Genomic DNA, 20976 nt, shown 5'->3' on the forward strand with positions numbered 1-20976 from the left:
CAGCGCCTTCCCCGGGGAAGGGGAGGGGGGTGTGTGTTGCGGGGGTGTCCCCGTAGCCCCTCTTCGCTGTCCCCGGGGGTTCTCCCGCACGGTCGCGGCGCGGCCGGCGGAGAGCCCGTTTTTTCCGAAGAGAAGTGTAAAACCGGATTGTTTCTTCAGGCTGTCAAGTGCCCCTTTATATATATCCAAAAACATCTACTTGTGACCTTAAACGTGTGACCCATGGGTGCAGTTAAAAATAACTATTTTTTATTTATGGTAGAAGGAGTTGACAATTTATTTTTTTCAAGATTTATTTATTTTTCAGAGTGGTGGCAATTTTACTTTGGATACTTTGTGCCAATTGGTTTCTATAGTCGGGTGTTTACACTTTCTCCTGTGGAATATTACGTTTAACTTGATGAGTGTTTGTTGGGATCAATACAGTGTTCCTTTTCCTTTTTTTTTTAATTTATTTTCTTCCCTCCGATTATATTGCACTTGTGTACGACAAACCTCCCCTTCCTCCCTGTTTATAAGTATATTTTATATATATCAAGGCGTTTGTTCTTGACCTTTTTCTTTCTTTTCTCGTGTGGGATCGACAACCACTAGCACTTAACTAGGAGAGTTTTTTTAAAACTTGTTGTTATTCTGATCTATAGTTATGTCTGAAAAGTACTTTGCAAATCGTTTATAAGGGAAGTAGTTTCTTTGTGGGTGTATATGTGCGTGTGTGTACACATGCATGTGTGTGGGAGTGAGCGTGGGCGTGTATGTGTGTGGTATATTTTTAGGAAAGGACATTTTTCCTAAAAAAAAAAAAAAAAAGAAAGAAAAGTAAATCCAGGACTGCTTTCCTTTGTGACAACCAAAAAAAATTCTATAACCTGAAAAATGTTTCATGTTCTTTGCTGTGAATCTCTTAAAAACAAGAAGCGCATTTTAGGGACGAAAGAGAAAAAGAGAAGAAACACATCTGCTATCCAAAGATTTTAGTCTTTTTCAGGGTTTTTTTGTGTGTCTCTGTTGCTTTATATAATGCAATATTTTGTAGTGAAAATAGATAAATCTGGTTTCTATCTGATGCGTTTTTCATATCTCTCATGAATGGTGAGCTGTTTTGCATATAAATAAAAGTATCAAATAAAAGCTGTTTTTTCCTAATTATTTTTCCCTGTTGGTCTTTCTATAAGCTGGGGATGCGATGCCCTTATGAATAAGGACTGCAAAGGCTTCTCAAGTCGTGCGTGGGAAAGCTTCAACAGGTTACCTGCCTCTTCCTAGGGAGACTCAGGCTGTGGTCCCTCCAACACGGCTCCCCTGCTCCAGCTGCTCGCAGCTGGCTGGGCTGCCTAAACGCAAAGGGGGCACAGGACCATTACTTTCACTTTCTCCCGGCCACGACTGGCATCTGGTCGCACGTTTCAAAGTTCAGGCTGTAAAATCAAACCCGATGCTCGCAAGCGCCTGTTTTGCCGTGTCGCTCTTCAATACCTCCGACTGCAACCAAAAAGTACTTGTTTTGTCCTGCGTGAGTGCACCGCATTTTCTTTCTCATGTTTAAATTTAGATTTGATCCCTGTCTGGCCAGGTCCAATTCTACTGAAACCATGTAAAAATCTTGGGCCCTCTTCCTGTTTTTGAAACCCTCATCCATGCTCCTTTATATAAGGCTTCACTGCCAAAGCCTGTCATTTGAAACACGGCACAGATCCAGACTCAGTAACAGACAGGTTATTACCTGAGTAACGCGAGACCTCTGTGCCATCTCGTTTATTAAATCCTTTCGTTGTTTACCGCAAGGGGTTAATTTTACCTATAATTTGAATATCGCCATTGACTCGGGTGGCTGCTGTCCATTGTTACTTCCTTTAGAGATAAAACCCTCCCTCCCCTCCTCCCATTTTTATGGCTGACACTTTGCACAGTGGTTTAATTAAGTGTGGGCTTGACCAGCTGAAAAGCTCCATGCAGAAAACCTGTCAGAGAGGCTGTTAATTCCACTTTCTACCAATGCACGTTTCCCACGTCCCAAGGGACCACGCACAGATTTGGTAGTTCGATGCACAGTTTTCAAATCCTGCATCTTTCAGGGCTGAAATAACTCCACCAACTTTGGAGCTGGTTTTCTTTGGGACGGGCTTGTTTCTTAGGTTCTGTCAACATCTGGACACTGGGTCGAGTTTGATGCTAATTGCTTGAGCTATATTATAAATCCTGCCATCCAGCAAGCTTTCGCGCTACCAAAGTTCGGGAGGACTTAATTAATAAAAAGATTAACATATTATTTCCTTCTTGAGGGTGGGAATGCACGTTTGAGGGAAGAGAGAGCTCTGCATTACCTTACAGTAAAGTACGGTGTCTGCGGTCACTGGCGGTCGATTCAAGCACACAGAGCATGGGATAAGGAGGCATGAACTCAGCGTCCCCCCTGGCCACACTAACCCCTCTGGGGGTGTTGCAAACACATCAGGTCACAGGCTGAGAAACGCTCAAGCTCAGTCCCTGCTGGGAAGTTTTCTGCAGACCCAGCAGCAGTTATTAGCCCAGATGTGTCCCAGGTCTCGAGGCCCCAGCCACAGGACCCTTTTCCCCAGCAATGAGACAGTGAGCTCTCTGTGTTGCGAGCACAGGACATCATAGTATGGAGCTGTCTGGGAACAGCTCAGGTTTGGCAGTAAGAATATTCTCTGGGTCATCCTATTCCCACCATCCCCTGGGACAAGGAGAGCCTGCTTGTGCTCAGAGAGAGGGCAGGAAGGGCTCTGCTTTTTACAGTATCGAGTCCTTAGTTTAACCTGCAGAAGGATCAGGGCAATTGACCTGAAAATGTGTCTTTTTCTTCCAAAGGTTTATCTAATGGAAAAAATTGTTTGACCATAGCATCAGCCCAACCACTTCTATTTTTCCTGCTGGCATCAAGAAGGGAACTCATTCTCATCTAGCAGTTGGTGACTGTCAAAAACAAAACATAGGTTTTGCTCCCCCATCCCACCCCTTTTTTTATTCTTGAGAAAGATCTGAGTACAAGCTACAAGGCCAATGCAATAAAAAGGCTAAGTGCTCAAAAGTCTGGATTTATGAAGAATGGGTAAACAACTTTAACTCCATCTCATTGCAAGCCTGCATTAGATAGCAATAAAGTCTAATTATGTAATCAAAGTTACTTTGCCTACATCTACATTCCCTCAGCGATACATGAATGAACGACCTTGCACAATATTATAGGAGGAATGGGGTGGAACAGCTTCAATGGAAGTTTATATTATGCACAGCCAATCCCATGATTGGGAGGGAAGAAACACAGAATTAATATTTACTGGGTTGTTAGGGATTAAAGCTAAGATTAAAGCTACTTTCAGATAACTTTCTTTCGCATTTAAAGAGGAGCTCATCTTACGAACCATGAAAGAAAACATACTCGAAGGCAGAGAAAGCAGAGCACTTTTAGCTGAGGCTGAAAGAGATGCTGTAAACCTGACTCAATCCAATATATAAAATACGGCACGGAAACCTCCGGCATTCACAGAGAGGCAGTACTTGCAATGGATAGATCTAGAATATCCCAACGCAACAAGATATCCAGCACACCCTTAACATAAGATGATAACACCCATTAAGACACGTTTGCAGACCTATATGGACATACATGGACATATGGCACAATACACATTCACATCGGTATCATTAAGAAACAGGGTCTCTAATGCATTCATCTGAACCCTGGAAACAGGTCCTGACCCTGATACAGCGAATGAGGACAGACAGCAAGCCAAAAGTAACTTGTACAAATAAACGTACTGATTTCCACAGCACTGTGCAGCTAAGAAACACACTGTTTCTGTGAGCATCATACACATTCCTGGGAGAAGAAAGGATCTAGAGCAGAGAATATTCCAAAATATAGACTTGCATTTATGCTCTTATTAGATATGCGTGTACAAAAGGAAGGATTTCTAGAGACAGACCATCATTCTAACTCACCAGCAAAGTGCATTAAGGACCACGCTACTCACCAGACACAAAGTAGTGCCTTACTGCTTATGTTCAAAAGTGGGTGAACCAGCTAGGATATTACAACTGATACTTAAAGCAGAGAAATTCTGAGGGGTTTTGATGTGATTTGATCTCTTGTCTGTATTTCTAGCAAAGAGTGTGTATGTCTATGAGAGAGAGAGAGAGAGATGGGGGGGTGGGGAGCTGATGACGATGCTGTGTATGAAATTCAACAAAGAAATGAATCTTTTCCATTATATAGCCATGAAGAAATACCAGCGACATTCTGTCTATCTATTCACATATCTATCCATCTAGCCATCCTGTAACCCAATTAACCTAGTCCTTTTAGGGTGAATAAATGTGTTCTGATATCAGCCATTATTTTTCAGTACTCTCAGTTTATTCTCCAGGGTGGGACAGATCAATAACCACAACAGCAACCGACCCAAAAGGAAAAGGCAATCTCCTGGCACTTCTTATTTATTTCTTCAGAGGTGATTTTGTTTTTCCTGCCTCTTCCCCTGGTGACGGATTTTGCCTTTCCTGCCCAGAATGGCCGTGTTGTTTTATCCTGGGCTCTATTTGCATGTGGGCTTCAGATTCGTCTTTGGCTCCTCGCACGGTTTGGGATGAGACCCTCCTGTCCCCAGAGAGGGGGGCAGGTGTTGCTCCAGTCGAGCGAATGGAACCAAATTACAGGACCGTCTGTCGCCTCCTCTGGGAGCCGGCGGAGGGAGGGGAAGAAGGGGAGGGGAGCGGGATGCCGTATGACAGAAAAGAAAAGCAGAACATCATACTGATGCCGATAAGAGCTCGAAAACATGAGTCACCCCAGCCCACAGCCCCACCCAAAACCAGGCAGCAGCCACCTGAAAGAGAAATGTCAGGAACAGCGACAGAAATAAATTGAGTCACTGGGCTGGAATAACTCAGGCTTCACATGAAAGGGAGCTCAGACCCCCGTCCACTTTCAGACACACAAGCACAAAGTTGGACCAGCTAACACTGCTTTTTTTTTTTTTCTCAGCTCCCTGCTGCGCGCTTTGATGCCTCTCCTCTATCCCTCTGGACCAAGCTCCTCTGCCCACTACCGCTCTCCACCAGCTCCTTGCGGCTCCCCCTCTGCATGCAGCTCCTTGTCCCCCCTCCTGCCTCCCCTCCCTCCGGCTGCTCCTCCTGGCCTCCCCACAGCCACGTTGCCCTTTGTGGTCCCTGAGAGTTGCTCGACTGCACAGAGGTCCTGCTCCTCCATCACTGCCAGCCTGTGCCCTGTAGCGCGACCGGTCCTTGCTGCCGCGGGGAGCTGCTTGGTTCTCCAGCTCAGGGGCAGTGACAGGGCTGGTCTCTCGCTTCCCCTCTCATCTGTGCAGACTTTCACCCAATCGGCCTGAGCGCACAGGTGATGTTACAGAAGTTACACTCTTCTAACACCCACCCGCCTGCTTCTTGCTGTTCTTCACGATTTAATACAAAAACCGCACTTGTTCTCCATGCTTTTTCCTCCCAAGCTCTCCTACACACTCGCAGACACACATTTGTGTGAGCAATGACAGCTCTCGGTGTGGCGGCGCAAAGAGTCGCTTGGAAAGCAACAGGTGATGGTTGTACCTGATGATGATGTGATGTACCTGATGATGTACGTGAAGATGATCAGAGAGGAGAAAGCTGCTCTGGAGAGAATTCAGATGAGACCTGGGAGAAGGGATGAAAAAAAAGTGTCATTAAATGTGCTTAAATCAAAGCAAAAGTAGTGCAGGGCAAAAAAGAGAAAGGCAGAAGAAGCCAGGTCACGTAGGTGGAGGGGCCACATCAATCAGACTGAGTGTAACGCGAGGGATGACATGGCATAACATGAGGGTGGTGGGGTGTACAAGTGAACCTGGGGTATAGGCAGATGGAGCAAAGAGAAAAAAGTACATGAAAAGGCAGGCAACAAACATGAGAAAAGATGGCAGCAGAAAGTGTGAGGAAAGTGAAGGACACAAGTGGCTGGGTAGAGCTGCTAGCATGGGAGGATGGGGAGAAGATGCTCCGGCAAGCCAGAGGTAGCAGCTCACTCCGGGTCTTAGAAGTGAATTCAATCTGGGGACAGACAGATCCCAGGCAGGGAGGGAACTGGAAGAAGTCATTAATCAGGCATTCAAGACTTTTGAGGAGAGATCACTGCAACTTTAATTGTGGCCAGAGGGATGGATTGGCGCAAGAACATTTTTTCAAGGACCGAAAAACAAGCGTTTTGTTGTATAACTTCTATCATCCAGAGAAGTCTTCTGTCTTTCTCCTTCCTCAAAACTGTTCTGTGTATGGAAGTGGCAGGAAGATTTGCAAACCTCAGGGCTAGAGCTCAGCACAGGCTCACAAACCAGGCAAACTAAAAGAATGAAAGAAAAGAAGAGCAGAGCAGGAGAGAACAAAATTTGAATATGTGCAGGCACAGCATTCAAAGACAACTCTTTCCCACATCTCAGACTCAGTATTCCCAACATCAAGGGTCTTCTGCTTATTTAAGCAATCTCAAGATTTAAGACAGGCTTCAAGACTTTCCCAGAAATGACCCCCATAGGATAGAGCCACAAACCTGTATTGGAATTCTGTTATTCCAGATAATAAAGACAAGGACTGACCATGAAAAATTGCAGAAGGACTGTGCAAGGCTGATAAAATAGCACAAGAAATTCAATCTAAATGAAGTGATAAGGTGATGCACACAGGGAAAAACATTTCTAACTTCACATATAACTGATAGGTCCTGAGCCAAACATAGAAGCAAGATCTTGTAGTTATGATATATTGTTTCATGATAACATCAGCTTGGTTCCTGGTGGCACGGAAAAAGAAAATGAAATGTCAGAAATTATTATCACTGTAGAGAGAACAGAACAGGTAGAGAACAAGACACAGAGCATCATTATGCCATTGCACTAAACCAAAATATGTCTGTATCCTGAATACCATGTGCGGCTCTGGTCCTCCAGTCTTTCAGTAAGAACTCAGTAGAAGGGCAAAAGCATCTGAGAATGGCAGCAAGGATAACCCAAAGCATGGAGCAGCTTCCGTTCAAGAAATGACTAAGTGAAAAGGACTGAGTCAGCAGTGATTTAACAGAAAGCTGTCGCGTCCCAGTTAAGAAGGGAATGGTGGACAGGGTGTGGGGATAGTTGGATGGGATGTGGATGCGGATAGGATGGTAGGTAGTTGTTCCCTGTCTCTTCCAATATGATTTGCTAGCAGGAGGCATCAAATGAAACTGGAGGGTGCCACATTCAGAACAAATAAAAGGAGGTGTCTCATCACACCATGAGCAGTAAAGCAGTGGAACTCCTTCCTCAGGACGTTGTGAAAGCAAAAATGTTACAGAAGTTCAAGGACAGAAGCTCACGGAAGAGAAATCTGCTGAGGATTTTTAAATGTGTAGGAGCTGCTTCCAACTCAGGCTCTCCTCAAGCCATAAATGGGTGAACGCCAGCAGACTTCTAGCAGAAGTATCATATATACCTTCACTACTGTGATATTCCCCAGACATCTGGGTTTGGCCTCTGTTTCAACTGGGATGCTGGGCTAGGCAGATGATAAGTCTGGCTCAGTGCAACTGCTCTTACGTACATCTTCATGATCTGAAGGAAATGGATCTTTGACTGATGCCCATTTCTTTCAAGGCTCGGTCTGTTTGGTCACGGACACAAAAGCTTTCTGTATGGTAAGTCTCCAGTGGGCCAATGTGACAAGATAAATATGACCTTTTGGATCAGGAGGGAGGAGGACTCGTTCCCTGGGGCAATAAGCAAAACAAATGCAGTTTTCCTGAAAGCCAAAGGGTTGGAGTGTGATGTCAAACACATAATGGTAAATCTTCGGTAGTTCGACTGATCTCAATGGAGTTACTTAGGATTGTCACCAGAGTAGCAATCCTAAGAAGGATCCTGAAATTATGATGATCATGGTACAGTAGGATGGTCAAATGTAGGGTGGGGACCTGCTGTGAATTTGGTCCCAACCTTCTTGTCCTGACATTTTTTTTCAGTCCTTACTCGGACAGGACTACCTTCTGAACAGGTATGTGCTATTAGTCAAGGTCACAAGTTCTTACTGTGCTTGAATTGACCCAAGCAAACCTAAGCTCAGGAGACTTTAAATAAAATTAATCTAGCAATTAGCTCTAGATGGCAACTGGAAGTGTTTAAAGGAAACACGGACTGATGAGAGACTTGAGAGCTTAGATTCAGCCATCCTGGTCATCAAAACCTACCAAAATTTTACATACTTTAGATTCAAGATGCAGAAAGGAGAAAGAAACAAGGAAGAGGAAAAGGAAGGGGAGGTTACAATGGTGACATAAACAGGAGGAGTGAGAACAGGAGAGTACATGAACTATGGGGGGGATGGGCAATCATCTTCTAAGATCATCCCATTAGGTATTCAAAGGTGTCTCAGACAGACAAGCAGTTGTGGGGCGACACCATAGGTAGTTATTCAGACAATCCCAGCATAAACAGACGAGCCTAAACTTTGTAGCTAGAGGCCATCTCCAATATGAGCCAGGTCTTGCTGCTCAGCTAGGTGTGGAGTCTCCAAAAGTGGTTTGGGGATGCTCATGCCTGATTTCTTGATGGGGAAACAGAACATGAAAAGGATCCAGAGATTCAGAAATGATCTTTAAAGGCAAAAATCACTTTCCTATATGTAGGAATAGTAATATGTCTGTCTCAAAGTCTACACGCTGTTTCAAATTCTATCAGAGAAAGCATGGCTTTCAGAGAAAGTATCTTTAAAAAACTGCAGAGCAGTCCCCCTGGCTCTCCCAGTCTGCGGCTTCCCACACAAAGCTCGTCAATGCCAAAGGATTTATTGAGAAGGAACTACTGGTTTTCTTGACCCACGAAGTAGCTTCAGACAACGTACAAAATAAGTCAGTGCATGATTTCCATACTCCATTCACCCTGTAACAGTATCCAAGATTTGAACCTTACTCTGTAAAGGTGAATTTACCTCACTTGACCATTTCTCAAATCACTTTTAAAGCAGCTCTCAATTGTGGGTTTACAGGGCATGCTTGACCTACAGACACTCATAATACCTCCTCTGTATAATTTCAAGATATCCAGGACTCTTGCTACCAAACAACTTGCTTCTGAGTAGCATCCAAAAGGCGAAAGTACTGCATGAAACAGAGCACAGATTTACAAGCTCCCAGAACACATAGTGTTATGGGGGGCCAAGGGCAGGGTCAAGTCCCATCGGTCGCACAGGGATTCTACCACCTGGCTGCATTTTAGCCAAAGGGTTAAACCCCCTTGTAACCTTTTTAACCATGCAGATGGTGTCAGTAGCCTCTTAAATATTTTCATCAGAAATAGAGGTTCAGGTGAAAGCCAGCAGGGTATAAGCTATCGAGGCACATCCTAGTGGGATGAATATTTCAAAGTCTCGGAATCTGAAACCCAAGGGGCATTCACCAGCAATCTCAGAAGATGGCACAAGGACTAAATGCATGGTGAAGCTTGCACATGGCCTAAAATACAGTCTCTCTGGAGTAGGGTTAAGCCATGCTGGCAGGATGATACAGAGAAACCTGCATTGCCTGCTAGCACAAACAAGCTGTAATAGCATTCATTGCCTTTCTACTCAGACAAACCGCATTTAATTACCATGCGTCCAAGTTGCAGTAATCTGGATGCAGATAGATCTGAAGTAAATTGAAAGGAAATGGATTTTACGTGACAATGTAGAAAGGAAAAGCACATTAAGATAAAGATGATTAGGTAGATTGGAAAAACCTTGTAAAAGATAATTGCATCCAAAACAATAGCATCTTCAGCAGGGGAATTTCTGTCAAATGAAAGTTATACCACTGCCACACTTGGATAACTGTCCACACCAGATTGACTTCTTCTTACTGTGCATGGTGGCTCCTTGAGCTACTCTAAGAGTTGCAGCTTCTGGCTTGACTGACACCAGCAAAGCCATTTCTCTGAATCTCTGAATCTCACAGCCAGTCTGGTATTTCGCCGTGTCTCACATCCTCCTGGGAGACAACATATGCTTCCCTTTTCCACCCTTTACGTGTTCAGATTACAAACGCTCTGTCGGCAGTAAGTCAGCCAACTTTTTAAAGTGTTATCACCACTACCAAACCAGGAGCCAGCTTCCATGCACTTCAAGATGCCAGGCTGTTTTGACCCAGAGCTGTGGGTCAGCCTCTGCTTTATTGCTGGCCACTGTGTTACCAGAGCAGAAACCTTCACTAATTAGTGAGTGAGAGTAAAAGGTTGTACACTTCAGCAAGTACTCAGGAGCAAGGATCCTGACGGAAGTCGCCATCATCCACTCCTGGAGTAGATGGTACAATATGATGTGAGATTCCATATGTGCCTCCCCGCAGCTGTTCTTGCCTGCTTGTCCCAAAAGCTCGTTACTGATATGGTTCATCATATAACAAGATCCCTGCATGACATTCCTGCAGCACAGAACTTTGAATAAATACCTACAAAAAGTAGGAATATCCATTTAGTCTCTGGATTAGCTGGTTCAACCATGCCAAGTCTATTTTTTCTCAAGGTCTCTTTTGAGAGAACAACAGCATGGCTTGTAAGCAGCAGAAAGTCCATGTACTGTGGTCATGTTACATCAACTGTCTCTTCATAATTCTGCTGTCCTTGTTTGAGGCCCTTCCAAAAAAGATGGCTGCCTCACTCCAGCTCCGTTTTTACTGGTGTTGTGAGAAGATGCTCCTTATTTCTTCACTGTATGCAACTATCTGATGAGTCTTCCACAGTAGTAGGGCTAATTCCACCATTTGCACCTTTGCCTCCAATGCCTGGGTCCCTGAATCACATATTACTCATTTTATCTTGGCTTTTTTATATGTTACAGTCACCAGGGACTCTGATTCCCAGCATTTTTCTCAGCATTTTTCTTGTTTTCAGTTTCCTATTGACCATGTGACCACCCACACCACAAGTACTACTTTGAACTGTAACAATGCTGAATATCCATCCAAAACTGGCTCTGTGTCCTTCTTCAGTAAGTACTTTACTAACCAATCCAATAGACTGTGGAGTACACACATTTTGCTGTCAGGTATATTGCATCCAGGAAAAATTGCTTTCATGCATATGGAACCTTCTTGATTGCTGGCAGCTGTTTTTTTGAACAGGTCCTTTATACCTTTTCAGAGTCTGCAGTCTTCACGGGATGAGTTTTTGTTTCAGATTCTTGTTCACTTCAGCCTCCAAAATCTTAGGAACAGTTGGTGCTCAATGCCTTTGATTCCTCATTTTGGGCATCTCACGGTTATATTTGCCTGCCTTCCTTTTGGGATAACAGAAAGATCAACGGCACATTCAATATGCTGTAACCTTGCTGCCATCCTCCTGTTTATCAGAGCTCATATTTACTGAGGAGATTATCTGTGCTGGGGCCCTGCTGAAGTCCAGGCCTGACATAAACAGCATTTTCCTCACTGTCTACAAGTTTGATTGCTGTCAGTCATAGTGTTGATGCTCAGTACAGACCAGCCTTTCAACCCTTGCTCTATTTTTTCTCCTTGTGGTTTCACACAGACCTATATTTCTGTTCATATTTCATTCATGGTAATCTAACTATTTGACTCATGGTAACCCTACTATTTCTGTTACTTCTCTCTAGACATTTGACAAGCTTCATCAGCTTCCTTGACGCCACTGGCCTTCTGATGCCAGGATGAAACACCTTTAGCTCTTCTCTTTGATTTTTTCAGTTCCTAAATATCTTTGAAGTATCCCTTTGAACATATTTTTCTTGCCTACCTGGCTGTGTTAACTTCTCTTTCAGACACATCATTTCCATCATATGAAATATATAGTTCTGCTTGTTCATCTAGAAACTCCAGCTTTTTCCAAAGTTGCTCCAAGCCACCAGTCATGTGTTCTTCTCCATATCAAAATATCACCTCTGCAGACCTAAGTATCTTTATACCACCAGCCTTGCTACTGTTTTCCTGGGAGGGGGATAAGGATGTGAAACACAATCTGAGTGACAATCAAATGAAGGGATGTTTCCCAGAAAGGGTGTTGAACACATGCCAGTGTGCACTCTGTTTTTCTAAAGCCGTATCCTGGAAGCCTGCTGATACATCACATTCAGGTAATATATTTGGGGATCATAAAAAATGTCTCTGCAGTGAAAAATATTCCCTTTAGTTTATTTTTTCACATCAGGAACTAAAGGAAGAATTTTATCTACTTCATATATGACAGCAAATATATCTACTTCATTGACTTTTCTCCTTGCTCAGTGAACTCCTGATGCTGTAAGTCTACCTGGTTACACTTTTGGCCATCGGTGAAACGCAAAAGAAACTTTCCTGTCTATACCTTTCAGCTGTATTCCCACGATTTGTGCTCCACTCTCTCTCGTGGTACCCACCACTAAAGTAGCCCCACATGGTTAAACGCTTTGCAAGGAAAATGCAGCTCAGGGCTGCACACTCCTTTGCTTCATAGTCGTGGGTCACACACAGTGGTCATGCATGCCAAGGATGGAGAGACAATTTGGCTGTTAAACTCTGACAAAACTCTATCGGGCAAGTGCAAATGAGATTTACTCTGGCTTTCTTTGGAGGCTCACAATCTGGCCAAACTGGGACAGTTTTTCAGGATATGACAGAAGTCATATCCCCTGCAGTGGAGGCCCTTTCAAGCCAAATTTCTAGTCTCTGTTCCACAGAAACTTTAGATCTTCTCAAAGAAAGGCACTGCGAGTCAATTTTAAACTATGGATACATCTGTTTCTTTTTCTGTAGCCTCATTCCAAGAAACTGCTTTTGAACTGCTTCAGATTAAACTCAGCTCCCTGAGTCCAAACCACCAGAGACATCCACCACGGCGGATCTCAACCTCAAGGGTTACATTTGGCTAGGTTGTAAGATATTTGGAACAGATTCTTATAATGCAAACAGCCTTGTAGAAAGTGTTGTCAAAAACTGTGTTTTCTTCTTTCCTACAAATAGCTGTTGCAGAAAGCAAATAGAGGAGGAGCTGAAAGCAACCTCCTATTGATCTGTACCTATCTGCAATGCTAAGGGCCCTATTTCTGCCACATTAATTTTTCTGCCTTTTCAATAAAACAGCTACTACCATGATCCCTTCTCCTTTCAACCTCTGCATACACCCGCCAGCGCATTAATCCCTAGAAATCACCTCTTGCGGTTGCTTGATGGATGAATTCAGCAGAGGCACGTCCCGCTAATATGTCAATAGTGCGCCGTTAGGCTGGGCTCAAGGGGTCTGCTTTCAAATGATAGACAAGAGAGCAGCCGTAGCGTGCACTCTATGTATGAGAAGGATCCCCTGTGAGAAGAGGTGCAGAGAGGAGAGGGGATGTGCTGCTCATGCAAATTTTCGACATTAGATTAGCCCCTGGCATCGACGCACAGAAGCCGGTTGCTCCTGATTGCTAGGATTCAAAGGGAAAGGGACACAAAGGAGCAGCGCTGGACGGTCCTACGATTCCCACACCTTGTTTAACCCCACTCTGGAGAAGAATAACTGATGACCACTGGAACCAAATAACTCCTATCTGAAAGCAGCACGTACCTGCCTCGCTTGGAGTGGGAGATGACAACCAAGGGAGGAATTCATCCATAAGGAAACAGCTCCACCTGTTTGATTGAAACGAGATGTGAGACACTTAGAAAGATTTCTAAAGCTTACATGAGCATTGCCATTGCTTTTTAAATGTATTTATTTGTATTTCTATTGGCGTGAACAGGTCAGCTTCAGCTCGTTCACTGTTTTTGATCTGTTCCATTTTTTTCTGGCTCCCCCTCTTTGAGCCAGTGGGAGTCAGGCACCCCGGAGTCAGGCATCCGCACACACATCAATAAACTTGCTGGATTGGTTGGGGATGATGGACACATTCGGTGGGATCTGCTGTGTGCCACTTCTGAAAAGGAGGCCGAGCCACCAACACAGTACTAGAAATCTCACTGTTTCCGAAAATCTTGGCCAGGACCAGATTTTGTGTTTTGCAAAACTCTTTCTTCTGCTCCTCAAGACTAATTCTGTTATGTTGCTGTGTTTTTTGCAACTTGGGTGGAATCAGTTCTCATAGTGAATATCCCTTTAACAGTCCTATGCTGATTACTCATGTGCTACCTGCTCTATGAAAAAGAATCCGTAAATCTCATTTCTTTACTCGACAAAGATTCCCCTGCCTCCCTTTCCATCATTACATTTCTGGAAGCTCTTTTCCTCCTTTTTATTTTAGTCCTGGGTGTCCCCTGAGCTCCATGATTGCATTTAAAACAGACACAATGACATTATGAAGCATTAAACTAATGGCATTTGAGACCATTTTTTCTCCCGTAAACCATTACGACGTCCCTGGAATGGCTGGCAGAGGGCTGAGCACCAGTGCTGCCATCCAGGGCTGCATCCCTCTCTGCCACTCGGTACCCACTTTGGGATTCGAGGTGCCATCTCTTGTGCTGCTCTCGCTGTAACAGTCCCCGAGAAAGCTGTTTTGATCTTCAGATGAGTTGTTTGGCACGACCATAATGACAAATACATGAATGGGGGGTTAACCATGAATTGCAAAGTACCCATCAAATCCCCAAGGTGGAGAGGAATATATCTTCCTTCACACCCTTTTGATGTATAGTTAATTACACGAATCTGGAACTGTTACCATGTGCAAACACAGTGAAAATTGACTTTCTAAGCCATCCCTGGCCCCTCTGCATATGTCGCTTGCTCTAGCCCAATACTGTGCTCTGTCTGTACACACACGAATATATAATCAGTGCTGTTTTAGACTCTTTTTTGATAATCTAGCTTTATAAAACGTTAGAGGGATAGAACGGAATGTAGCATCCTTCAGGCCTGATGCAGCTTTTTTAAAAAGAAGAAGAAGAAGAAAAAAACTTATTTTATATTGGTTGTTCTTTCTCTTGCCTGAATAAAAGCTTTAGCACAGCTTGAAAGGGTTGCATGTGCTGAAATGTAGCCCAAGGATATGTGTTATTATCCATCCCCTCTTGACCAGCAGGGTCTCGGCTCTCTCTCCCTTTCAGCCTTTTGTTTGAACAGATGGGATTGGGGAACGAAGGGAAAGAAAGGCAGTCTGTTCTCATTAACTCTCCCAGTACACAAACACAAACCTGAGCACAGGGGACCTACAGAACAGGACTGCTTCCACTCCATACACATCCACTGAGACCATATGTACCCGCACACAAAGGCAGACAGAAGACCCACATCGAGCCAGCTACTAGGCATTTACCAAGGATGACTCCTCACCAACTAATTAATTTTATTTTTTTTTCAAAAGCCCTCATAGGTCATTTCCTTTTTATTCAGCTGCATAATTTAAAAAATAACCTTCAACTGATGTGGTGTTGAGGCTATTTTAAAAGAAAGATTGTCATCAAAATAGCCTAAAACCTAAGCTGGGAGCATTTGTTGTGTCTTGGTCTGACATGAGCTATGTGAAGAGGTTTCAGGCTGAACCTGCCAGATAAGGGACAAGGTTCATCCAGTACAGCCTCCTGGCAAGGTCTAAGGCTGTTTCTTCAGGAAAAGGTGCTCAAAAACCTGCTGTCAGCCATGATGGACTACCTGTCCTTTGAGAACATCTCCTCACAAACTCTGCTGCCCTTCAAAACTGAATCTTTCTGCTTCCGTCATGGCTCTTGCATATTTTTCCGTATTTACTGATAGAGCTCTTGGGATTGCCATTTAAACAAATATTTGATGCTTTTTTTTGAATCATGCATGGTCGTTGGCCTCAGTGATCTCCTGTGGCAGCAAATGCCTGCATCAGCAGCATGTGGGGAAACATTTCCTTCCAGCAAAGCTTGGCTCCTCACTTTGGAGAAGGACCAGGAGCTCCAAGGTCTGCAGCCTAGTGGCTCATCACCCTGCGGCAGCTGAGCGAAGGTGACCACCTGCAGTCTGTGACAAACCCAAAGCCACTTGAATTAGCTTGTCTTGTGAAGACAAGGAGGTAAGGTGGGTCCTCAGCACCTCGCTGTATGCCACACATCCATCACGGGTGCAGGGCACACAGAGATGGCTACTGCAGCTGGCACATGGCAACTCATTTAGCTGCACACTGGGCTCAGACCATGCTTGGAGCCATGGCAGAGCAGCTTTGTGCCCGTGCTCGGCAAGGTCCTCCAGATACAGAGCTTCTCCTGCTTCCCTTCCCAGGTGGCAGCCCTCACTGCACCACAGAAAGGGTTTTCGGGCATCTTGGGTCTCGCTGTGTCCTCCTTCCTCTCCAGGTCAGCTCTGGTTTCGTTTGTGCTCACCTGCCCTCCCCAGCTCTAATGGGGTCAGGTCTGAAGAGAAGACATCTGCAGCTGCTTAACAAGGAGCCCCCAGATCAGAAGCATGACGGGCACTTGGCGGCTCTGAAACAAGCACCAGTGAAAACGAATAGAGTCAGGAACCAATTCCCCAAATAGGGTCCTTGGTTAAAGCCCCAGACTGACCCTTGTATTTGATCATATTTCCCCAGGAGCCTCGCTATACCCTAACAAACATCATATCTTTATGTGGCTGTCAGGTAACAAGGTGAGTGAAGCTCGAGAGAGGCTCTCCTCCAGCCCCAGTAGGCTGCTGTGAGCTGGAGACATGGCAGGCTCTTTCCTCAAGTGTATAAGGAAACACCCGTGTATTATGTCCAGCATCAGGTAGATCTATATTTCATTACAGCCTCAGGCATTTGACATGTAGTCTCAAGAAAAGAGAGCTGTCATTTTTTTCCCCAGGTGTTGCGAGCATAGGGAACGCAGACCAGAAAATGAAGTGGTTCTCCCCGCAGGGCTGTTTGCAGGAAGATCACAGCGGGGCCAAGGCAGAGAAGCGTTAGTACCGCCGCTCACAAGCCCTCACGTGCTCTCCGTGCATGCAGAGGCAAGTTTCCACAGCTGCACACCTCCTTCGAACATCGTCGCACTGACACGTGCGCCGTGGGTTATTGCCAGCAGAAGAGCGGGTGGCAAGGCACCCTCTGCCCACTTTTTTTCCACGCAGGGTCGCCCAGTTTCCACAAATAAGAGCAGCGGGGGCAGACCCTACATGCAGCCCCCCTGCTACCCAACCGCAGACTGGCACAGGGCGAGCGAAAGGCTTCCAGGCAGCACTGCGGGCGGTGGGTCCAAGTTGCACGTGAGCCATACCATGAAAGTGGAGGCCCCCGCGTGAGCTCCATGGCAAGTCACCCCAGGCCCGGCTGCTCTTCTTAGCTGAAGCACAGCTTGTGTCCTGAAGCAGCACAGTCACTTCAGCATGGTGCAGAGCACAGCTAATAAACCTTGATGGGCCCGAACCAGCAGCAAGCAGGCTCAGCACAGCCCTCCTCAGATCACTGTGGGTGAAGGCAGCGCAAGTAGCATGGCAAAAGGAGCCTGGGCCAGGAGACATCACTTGGTACAAGGCCGTGTCCAGGAGAAACCCCCGTAGATCTGCAGCATACCTCCCAGTGCTCCCAGCACAGCGCACCAATACCTGCAGCGTTACCACTAAGGTCTGCCCACACCTCAGAAGCAATGGACATCAGCTTTAATTGCACAGCACTTTAGGCAGGCAACGGTTGGCGGAAGAGACCAAACCACCAGCCACCATTTTCAGCAGCCTGTAAGAACAACATCGTCACCTGTAAGAACAACCACTTTGCCCATTAGCACATCTGTGTGGCACCAGGAGTAGAAAATAGATTCTGCTCTTAAAAACCCAGTCAACCTACCAAGGAACACAGGCCCCTGAGCTTTTCAAAGCAAACCCCTTGAAGTTTGGGATCAGCAAACATGATATGGCTCAGCAGCTTTCACTCCTCCCAGCAAAGAATGGCAATGCTCTCAGCCAGACCATTACAGCCTGTTTGCGAGGGAAGAAAATAAATTTAAAAAAACCCAAAAACAACAATCCAGAAAAATCAACACTTAACAGTCAGAAGTGTCAGCTGAAGTCTAGGAGTATCGAGGTTCCTTAGTTTTCCTCTGTCTTTTTGGCAGAGCCAATTTACAAATTCAACTCTTGCTTTCACCCCATAGCAGAAAAGCACCCTGAAATTTGGAGTTTTACATCCAACAAAAACCCTTTGCAAACAAACAGGTTTCAGATCAATGAAAATATTTTGTTTCACCTTAAAAAAAAAGCCTAAGTGACAAGCTGCTTGAAAATGAAATATTGAAACAAAGCATTTCAATAACCTGGAGATGTTCCACCTTTAAAGTACCTGTGGGGGCAACAGTGCCTGTGTACAATCAAAAAGAGCTCACAGTGCAGCTGCAGAGACAGCAAATGGCTCCGGCTCCAAGCCGTCCTCCTTCAGTTACTCTGTGGCATAGGAAGATTGATCAAACTCCTCTCTGGGGGTATTTCCAAGATGTCCCAAAGCTATAAAGGTAAGTGATCCTGCTCGTGGTACCTATACCTTCTCCCTGTGTAACCGATATTAGCCAAGCTTGGAAAGAGGATGCTGACAGCTCTTTGGTCCAATAAAGTTGTCACAAAATTGCATGCGATGTTTTGCTCCGTCATGTACAAAAGTGTCTTTCAGGCTATCTGTGCTTCAGAGCACAGGATAGCGCTGTGCTACCTGAGCCTGCAGTGCCCCGGGAGAGATCAGCCTGTGCCAGGCTGTGTCCTGGTGCCACCAGACAACCACTTCTTGAGCTCCATCCTTTGACACTTGCTTAGCTCAGAAGCTGTCAGTGGCTGGATGTGTCCTGCCGTACCCCAGCTCTCACATCATTTCAGATGTCCGGAACGAAAAACGGACAAATGCTCAGAATACCACCACCCATGGGGCTCAGAGGGCCATATTCCAAATGCCAGCTAGCAGTAGGAGGCCCACCAATGCCATGGAGTGCTCCTGCTGGTGCCTGTATGATCTGTCAGTGTAGATGTACCTGTTTACACCCAGCTGAGAAGGGCCAAGTGACTACATGTGGAGGCCAAGCAGAGTGCCCTCATTGCAAATAATGCCATCCCCATACCGGACTACATTAGGAGGAACGTGGCCAGCAGATCAAGAGAAGTTATCATCCTAATCTGCTCAGTGCTGGTGAGGCTGCACCTAGATATTTTGTCCTGTTTGGACCTCCCCAGTTCCAGAGGGGGATGTCAAAAAGCTTGGAAGCTTCAGCTGCGATGGTGAGAGCCTTGAAACACTTAACTTGTGAGAAAAGATTATAGGGGATGGGATTGTACTCTGGTGAAAAGAAGCTACTAGATAATATAACAGTGGCCTACACTTATTTCAAAGGGAGCTCCAATGATGATGGAGCCAAAATCTCACACAGCCCCAGTCACCCACCAGCTGGGGAGACGATGCGGAGAAGCTGGAGGGAGAGTTTCACGCGACAGCTCCTAAAAGCAGGCGGAGCCATTCAGGAGCCAGAGCCGCTGCAGACATAATGCCACTGCCCTCTCTCCTAAGTTTTCATGGGATCAATAACCAGAGGTCTCAGTTCAAGTCAAGGGTCAAGTATTTTCATTGAGCTTCAGAAGTTGAGATAACTCCTCTGTGCAACAGAGGCGGCTCCGGGAGTATCTCAGCTGTGCAGGGATGCCTTTAAACTGGTCCTGGCTCTGGTTTGGCATTATTACCATCCATTTCCCCGCATAAGTCCCCTCCAAATGAATGTGGCGCGATGACCATCCTAATCCATCTACACTGTTTAAACTTGGATGACAGCTAATACAAAGGGCCTGGAGACAGCAAGTAAAACACCATATGTTAATTAGCTTTGAAAATTGCGTAAGTCCAAAGCCAAAACTTCCCTTCATCTGCGCTCTGCAGAACTGCTGATATGGATGGAGATCTGAATCTTGTGTCTGTCTGATTCAAGTGCTCCTGAGTGGCAATCCCCTGTTGGTGGGGGAGGATGGGCTGGCTGCTGGACTGCAGCTGCTAGCTGCTGCCAGTTCTCAGGACTTTGGCTCTGCCTGGCCTGCCACTCGCTCTGCTGTCACTGAAATAGCTAAACCGGGGATGTTCAGCTTGAGTGGACCTTCAGCTTTGCTGCTTGAACCAGTTTCTACCTGGTGGCTCATACTTGCTCCCAGTTACGCAGAAAACCAAGGCACCCAGTTCAGCTATGGCATGGACTTGCACAGACTGGGGCTCAGGTGCCAAGCTGTGAAAGGGGAAACTGGGGTGGGTAAGGAGGTCCACTCGAAGATGGGCTCCACCTTGCTCCTTGCTCCAGGGCCCAGGTCCACGTCATCAGTAGTCACAAGAGCTCAGCTCCCCAGCGGCTGCCTATATGCATCTGCATTCAAGCCTTCTGTGTGAGTGTGATTTAGGGTCCTCAAGAAAAACTTGGTCCTGCGGTCTTAGATGGTGGGCGCACAGGGAGGACAGCGGAGAGAACAAGCAGCCCATCTTGCAATCCAAAATGAAATAAGGGGCCTCGGCCGTGGCAGTACTGGCAGGAGGAGCAGCGGCCCCTCCGTGCTGTCTGGACTATTTCCCAGAAGGGACGGCAGGGCCTGTGTAATCAGGCTCAGCTGGTAATCAGGCAAAGTCCAAACTAGCATAAAGACTAAATTATCCCTTAGTCCTTCCAGCTGAGGGGAAAGGATATTGATAGGGGAGGCGAGGATGGCTGCTGGACTGCAGCTGCCAGCAGCAGCCCACCAAGGCAGAGAAACATCTTCCCACCTAACCCGCTCCTCACCCCATCGTCATTCAAATTGCCGGCGCCCGGCGAGCAAAGGGGCGAAGGCAAATCCCAGTGCCCTGTTCAGCCCCGCACCAACATAACTGGAGCACCCTGTGGTCCTCGGATGGGGAGGGGAATTAACACCATCTGCACCTGCCAGCGCTCACGGAGAGCTGCCCAAAGACCCTGCCGCTCATGAGGTTCACCCCAACTTTCTCCTCTCTCTGGTCTCCAAAAATGGGGAGTGATGCCAGGCTGGCTGAGTCGGCGTGGGACGTGGGCCCATCAGACCAGGCTAAACCAGGGTCCAACTGGCTGAGTAACCTTGTGGCCATCAGTGC

This window comes from Charadrius vociferus, unplaced genomic scaffold, assembly GCF_000708025.1.
Source record: "Charadrius vociferus isolate BGI_N301 unplaced genomic scaffold, ASM70802v2 scaffold162, whole genome shotgun sequence".
Taxonomy (NCBI): domain Eukaryota; kingdom Metazoa; phylum Chordata; class Aves; order Charadriiformes; family Charadriidae; genus Charadrius; species Charadrius vociferus.